The sequence below is a fragment of the Ambystoma mexicanum genome, chromosome 1p, assembly GCF_040938575.1.
Source record: "Ambystoma mexicanum isolate Mex_15411 chromosome 1p, UKY_AmexF1_1, whole genome shotgun sequence".
NCBI lineage: Eukaryota > Metazoa > Chordata > Amphibia > Caudata > Ambystomatidae > Ambystoma > Ambystoma mexicanum.
The window spans coordinates 1,322,292,959-1,322,300,249 of record NC_090921.1 but is presented as its reverse complement, the minus strand read 5'-3'; positions in this window follow the sequence as shown (position 1 = coordinate 1,322,300,249).

The following is a 7,291-nucleotide window of genomic DNA, read 5'->3' as shown; positions in this document are numbered from 1 at the left end:
TCTCAGAAATTCAGGATGGTCACGTTGCAACATGTGCTCGGCCAAACGGGATTTCTTGGCGTCGCTGGACCTGGAGGATGCCTACTTCCGTGTCCCCATTCACTGGAAGCACCAAAGGTTTCTACGCTTGGAGGGACAACACTACCAGTTGACGGCCCTACCTTTCGGGTGGAAGTCTGCTCCCAGAGTGTTCACAAAGTCTGGTATCAATGGTGTGCTATCTGCGTCTACTGGGTATACATGTAAACCCATACCTCTACAACTGGCACATCCGGGCCCACTCGCGACAGTTGCCCCTCTGACACATGGAGGCGACTTTCCATCTGCTGACAGATTTAGGATTCTCCATCAACTATCCAATGTCCTGCTTGACACCAATGCAGAACGTGCTGTTCCTAGGAACCAGATAAAATATGGTGTCCTGCCTGGTCGTCATGCATTTACCTCATCCGGCTCTGCAGGTTGCATAGGAGACCTCTTCAGGAGTTTCCCCTGAAGAGAACCTGCTTTTTCGTTTACGTACAACTGTATTTTGAGCGCTACGCTCTCTTCGTTGGGCTGGACTACATAAGTTAGGGATTGTTGAGGGACTGCATGAACTGATATCTGTGTCGATTTAACCCCTTTGCTGTTACAGGTCGTGATTATTTTCTCCCCCCCATCATCAGCCTTAGGCTAATAACATTATTGTATATATGTTAGATGGTATATGAACGTGTGTTGTATTGTTTCTTCATAACTGGTTTGCGTTTTGATTATAAGGCCTATAATAAATGTATTTTTGATACATCTGTCTAAGAGTAATCTGTGGAGATTTACTGTGGGTGCTCATTGTGGGCTTCCGATCACTCTCGCCCCTCCTGAGACTTATGGCCTCCTCATGAGTTGGGCTGTAGCACTTAAATGCGGCAGTAACTGTATTCCCGCCGTATTTAAGGGCTGGCCCATCATGAGTTGGGCACTAAATGGGAGAGTGGGAACAGCCATGGAGAGAGCCTGCAGCCATCCCGCTGGCACCGCTGTGGAGCGGACGCACAAAATGTTGAGCCCACGAGAAAAGAGCAAGGGAACCTGAAAGGAGTGGTTGGAACGCTCCGTCCATACAGAGGAGACCCAGTGTTGAACCTGAAGGTACCAGGGTTGTTGGGAAAGATTGGGAAAGCACGGGAAACCCTGTGATGCAGGGTCTGGGACCCATATCGATATTCAGAGACCACCATAAGTGAATTCAGTCATAAGGCAGGGAAGTGAACGAGGTGTACAAGTGAGGAAGAGAAGCAAAATCACTCTTCTTTGTCACATTACCTGGAAGGGGAGCAAACAAGGCCTGCCAGCAGAGGTCTGGGGCCCGGATCTAAAAACAAGGGAAGGGAGATATTTCCCCACCAGATGTTGAACTACCATATAAGCCTGAGCAAGGGCAGCCAAGTAAGAAAAGCGAGTCTCAGACCCACATCCATTAGAGGAAGAAAGGTCATCATCATTCTTCATTGTCACAGTACCTGACAAGGTACTGAGCCAGGTTGACTGTGCCAAACGAAAGCTGAGACAGACCAGGGGAAGAAGTCATTCCCTCAGACACTGCATAGTGCCTAGAAACCATAGCAAGGTCGGGGGTGGGGGGAGGGCGGGAGGCAACATTCCCCCACTGATCATTGTGTGTTTGAGAAGCCTGAGAAAGACTAGGGGAAGGGAAACATTCCCCCAAAGGCTTGAGTTACCAAAAACCTGAGATGGGTTAGGTGGAGGGAGACATCTGACTGACATTGTGAACTGGGGCCAGAGGGGAGGGAGTCATACCACTAGTCAGAATGACTGAAGAGACTTACATCACAAGCATGATATAGTGAAATCAGCTGTGATCAGCAAGCTATATTTCTTGCGTACTGTACTTTTAGAGCTTGGTGAACCTGGAACTTTGTTGCGGTAACACTTACCTGGACTCTGCGGGAGCGTTGAGAACCTCAGGTCTACTGGTGCTGCTAACGGCCCTTCTGGATGTGGAGTGCACCTCTGCAAAGTGGGAGAAAGGGAAAGTTACTATCCCAAGGTCACTACCTCAACAGAACCAAGTACTCCCATTCCCCCGGTGTTGTCCCCTTTAAACTACTCAGGACCTCTCCTGGTCACCTGTGGGTCTTTAATGCAAAGCTATCTGTCCTGCAGTCTTGCAGGGGCGCTATGTTCTTGATGAGACTGCTGCCAGCTCCTTCACTGGCTTCCAAGCCCAGTCCTGCTGCGACCGGAGGTGCTACCTTGTTTTTGGCAAGTATTGTTTCTGTACAGTTTCTGCTCCAAGAACTGAGGGCGTGTTTGTAGTTGCACTTTGTTTTGATACAATATTCTGAGCACGTGTTGCACACACGATAGCAGTCTGCGATCTTTTAACCTTGTCTCATCTCCTCTTGCAGGCAGCGGCTCTTGGCTATTCTGTATCAGCGTGTCGTTTTTTGCATGCACGCGTGATGGAGGATCCCCTGTAGGAGCGCAAGTGTGCTCGGGTGTGGAGATGCCAGTGGAGCTTTGTGATGGCTCCTGAACAAGGCGGGCAAGTATGCGCGTGTAGCCTCTGCAGTGCGTGACTTGTAATGTCCAAGCAGTTAATCAGTACCTTCTTCCTTGCAGTTCTACTTGACTGACTATGACTGCGGCGTGCGCCGGATTCTGGATTACAAGAGAAGCTGAATGCAGATGCAGCACTCTGAGGCGTGGCTGGTAAGTATTGCCTTGGTGTTCTAACTCAGAAGAGTTTGTGCTGCTAACCTGTGGTTTCTTCTATTTCAGGTCAGAACTTCGAGCGCCGGCAAGCGCTGTGCTGCTATCAGCAGTTGCAACGCGAAGTGCGTGCGAAAGTCTGGGCGTGGTTTAAGAAGGCTGCCACAGCCAGAGACTAGACTTCTCCTGCCTGAGAGCTACGGCCCATTGCACAGCCATGTTGGGGCAACCAGGAAGTCCTGTTCCTCTTCAATGACCTATGTGCAAGCAACTGTGAATGCCATCTGGAGCGCCAGGCAAGAACCCATTTAGCCCCAGGTGGGTAATACACTGCAGGCCATGTGAGGGGGAGCTTTACCAGTGATAACCCCCTCTGAACAAGACTAACTTGCAGAAGGGAGGCATTCCCTCAAAACAGTCTGTTTGTAACCATTGAAACCCCCTCAGTTATTTAGTTTCATTCATAGTGTAAGGGAAGGAAATTGTTTTTTGACACAGGACCGTGGGCTGTATTTTGGGCATCCTGCCCAATTCTGTAGTACTTTTAGTTGAGGCAGGGAATCTCCTCTTGGAAATAGGGTGAAATAGTTTTCTTTCATTATATACCACAATAAAAGTATTTGCCAATCACTATGCCACCATTATGTCTGACTCCTACTTCTACGCCCTTACAGTACCTAATGTAGAGCTGCTCTTGCAGTCCTCTTACATGCACAATATGGTGCAGTGTAGTGTTTGCATGGTTAAGAAAGGAAGGAAGGAAGGAATGAAGGAAGTCCTTCTTTGTGTTTTTTTTGGTTGAGTTCCATTTGCAGAAACTGGGGACTGGAAGTTCCTAAGAATATACTCCATTCAGGATCATGCCTTTATTTCTACTTTTATGTGCAGAAATATATTAGGCTATAAGAATAATGCCAAATCCCTTTGGATAATCTTTCCCCTTCCCTCATTCAAAAGGTTGCAACAGGGATAGAATGGTTGGTGCTGTTAGGTAGAATTTTCAGTTTCTGTGCCAATTCTCTTTAACCAGCAATTTTGCTGGACTCTGGACTTCTTTGATTTTAATCTCCTGAGTGAGTGGAACCTTTTACCACCCACTCCTCCTTTTTCCCCCCGACTGGGATTTTGATTTTTGCTGTTTTCTGTAATCTTTTAAACTCTATGTGTTTAATACAGGCATCTGCGTTTTGCTTTGCGACACCCAGCACCCCATTGTGCACCATCACTGAAAAGTCCCTTGGACTTCTCCTTATGTTTAAATACATTTCTTGTGAGAACTACAGTTCCTAAGAATAATAAGATAAAATGCATCTTACCTTTTCTTTTGAGAGTCCAGCACACACCACCCTATGTACGGTGCTGGGGAGGGAGGGATTACACTGGAACTCATTCTCCCACTCCTCATGCAACTTTTTGTTACAACTGACTAACTTAAATGGCTGATGGCAGTGGTTACTTTTTACTGCATTTTGTGCAGGTTACTAGCAGGCTCATTTCTAAGCTGCAGTACAGCACCCATGGGTGACAATATTCTCAAAATGGCCACCTATCTTCTTTTTTCACCATTTTTCGATGATCAGTTCCTTCTGGGATTTTCTTCTATCCTTTAGAATAGCTTTGAGACCTTTAAGAGTTTTGCCTTTGGCAGGCATCAGCCCTGAAGCCCGCCCTGGCTCCAGTGTGTCTGGGAAAACACAAAGTGAGGGAGGATCCCAAACCTTCACTGTCCTTTGTCTGTAGGTTTGCCTGGCTGAAATCAGTTCCAACAGGTGATTGACACTTAGAGTGTGAATGACTGGGATCCGGCATAAAAGTCAGGGATTTTTGAACTACAGAGTTGGCCACTGGAACAAGCAATCCGAAGCGGAAGACGAGCAGAGACACCAGCAGCACCTTCCAGGACCACAAAAGCATCAATGAAGTCTTGCAGCTGTGCTGACCCCATTTTCACATCAATAGGGAAGACCAACCAATGACGACTTCCTCCCTTAGGGTGGTGAGACCAACCTCATTTTGCTCTGACTTTCCTGAGCTGCAAAATCCCAATACCTGGGGTACCTGGACCATTATCAAGTGCATCATCTCCCGAAGATCAAATCCGGCAGAATTTTTGCAGGCATTTGTGTGAACCTCCAGAGGCAGGAATTTGTTACCAAAAGTCCCTCACCAGAGTTCAGGACTGAGTAATCGAAGAGAATTCAACCAGCATTATTAGTTTCTTCTGGCGCAAAGAAAAAGGCACCAAAACTACAAAGAGCCGCTAGAGTGAGTTCAATTCATTGCTGCTGACTCCTTCTCCCGAGAGCTGCTGCAGAAGCCTGCCAGAGGTCCCCCACTTTCGTCACCACGACCAAGGAGCATGAATCAGGGTTTGCAACGTTGCACCTAGAAGGAAGCCAGATACAAACTCTTCTTCACTTTCAAAGTACTTGGGTTGTAATTACCTTGCGCCATGTTCGGTACTTCTTGGCTTGGCAAGTGCTGTTTTCTTCAATTGAGAGTTGACCTCAACTCATTTGTGCAGGCCTTGCAGCTTGTGCACTATCAGGTAGGCTCCCCTTGAGTTCCTGTTTTTCTTCCAGAATCACTGACTGGTTAACTTTTCATCTGAAGATCTTCATCCGAACTGGAATTGTCCATTTGACTTTGGCTGTCCTGGTTTCCTAAAGGACCATTGGCTGATCCAATTGGCTTTGGCAATGCTGCTTACTCCATAGGTTTTAATTGTGAACTCTTTTATTGCTAGGAAACAGACTGCCTATACCCCTCTGTGAGCGTGTATTTGTTATTTACAGTTGCTGGTTGTGTTCTGCCTAACTTTGAAACGTTCCCTCCTATCTCAATTTTACAAAGGTGATATATAAGTGCTGATACTGACCAATTGACGTCACTGTGTGCTGGATATGTAAGTTACCTGCGTTATTTCTTATATCAATTGATTCCATTTCACATTGAATGTTATTACTAGTTGATGCATTTTAGATTTGCTTGTGTATATATAAATATATCTTAACAGAACTTTAAGTGAGTATGTGTTTACTTGGATACCCGTGTTAACCGATTTCATTGTACTGCTGTACAGTTCACATAACCCCATGCCAAGATAAGCCTTGGCTGCTCAGCCACTATCGACTTCTGTAGTACAGGCCTATATTAATAGATGGGTCCCTAATACCAAGAGAGAAGTCTTGCCCAACAGGTGCCAACTGCCTCCTTCTCGTATAAGGTGAGCACTGAACTGTGGAAAGCAGCATTTGCACAGTACCTGCTAAATAGCCATCAGACTTTGCTAGGTCCACTGTCTGCCTCACTGCTCAAAGGGGAAGGGCATAGTCCTTTCAAAAGCTCTAGGCAGGCAAGCTGGCCAGCCAGTTGGATTGGGACAGCCAGAGCCCATTGCGCATGGAGCTTTCGGGTAGGTAGGCGAGGGGCCAGGAAGCCAGTTCTCCCCTACATCGGCTCTAGGTCTGGGATAGTATCACCAGAGAAATGTTTCTGGATTGCCAAGTATACCAAGGATAATTGGTATTACGAATATGGCATGTGCAGAGAAAATGTGTCTGCATGTAAATGTAATTTGTATTCAAGGGTCATCTTCGCTATCTGTAAGAATGTTGTAAATACTACAGCCTATTGCAGCTTCAAGCACAGGAAATCTAAATGACGCTTGTGTGGCATAGAAAATTGGAAACAATTTTCATGACTGCATTTGAAAAGGTTTCATTTAAAATAATATGAAGACCCATACAGGAACGGATATAAAAGTTTCAATTCATTATACCCTACACACACTTATCCTACACACACTAATCCTTGCATTTGAGATTCAAAGGGACATGCCAGATTCTGGTGGTTGAAGGAGGGAGTTTTGAAACTGCTGAAAAGGGGAATTCAAAAACTTTAATTTCCAGGCTGACCAAGCCCAGGTATTCATACTAACAAAACATGTAGAGCCTAAATACAAAGGGCCTTGGATCGCCCGTTTGAGCAGTTTAAAAAATGTATATTAATATATTCAAGCCGGATTGCTCTAATGGATCTGGGCCAGTGAAATTCAAAAGACTTCTTTGTCAAAGTCCAGGCACCCCATAAAAACTGCATTACTAAGAATTCACGGAAAGTTTAGGAACCTTATGCACAGCAAAACCTGCTCTTAACAAATTGATAGCATACAAAAGGATTATGCAGGCAATGCACTGCTACCACCTCCTTCTTGAAAGCATCTGCAACTCCACAATCAAAATCCCGATTCATATTAACACGTGGAAAATCCAGCATGACATCTTTCATCACTGCATTCAAATGCAAGCTCAGATCGACATACAATCAATTTTGACAGCTTGTAGATAGATAAAACTTCTATCGTAAAATTTTGAACAATATATACCAAACCACACCATGAATAGTGAAAACAAAGGGAAAAATGCATAACTGTGCTAAATGTTATTATAAAGCGATCAATGAATGTGTGCACCGAATTATGGAACCTGATATTAGTCTGATTAATCTAGCATATCAGAATCACATTTCAAAAAGATAAATTAAACCCCAAACTTTCCATATAGATTGAAAAGAG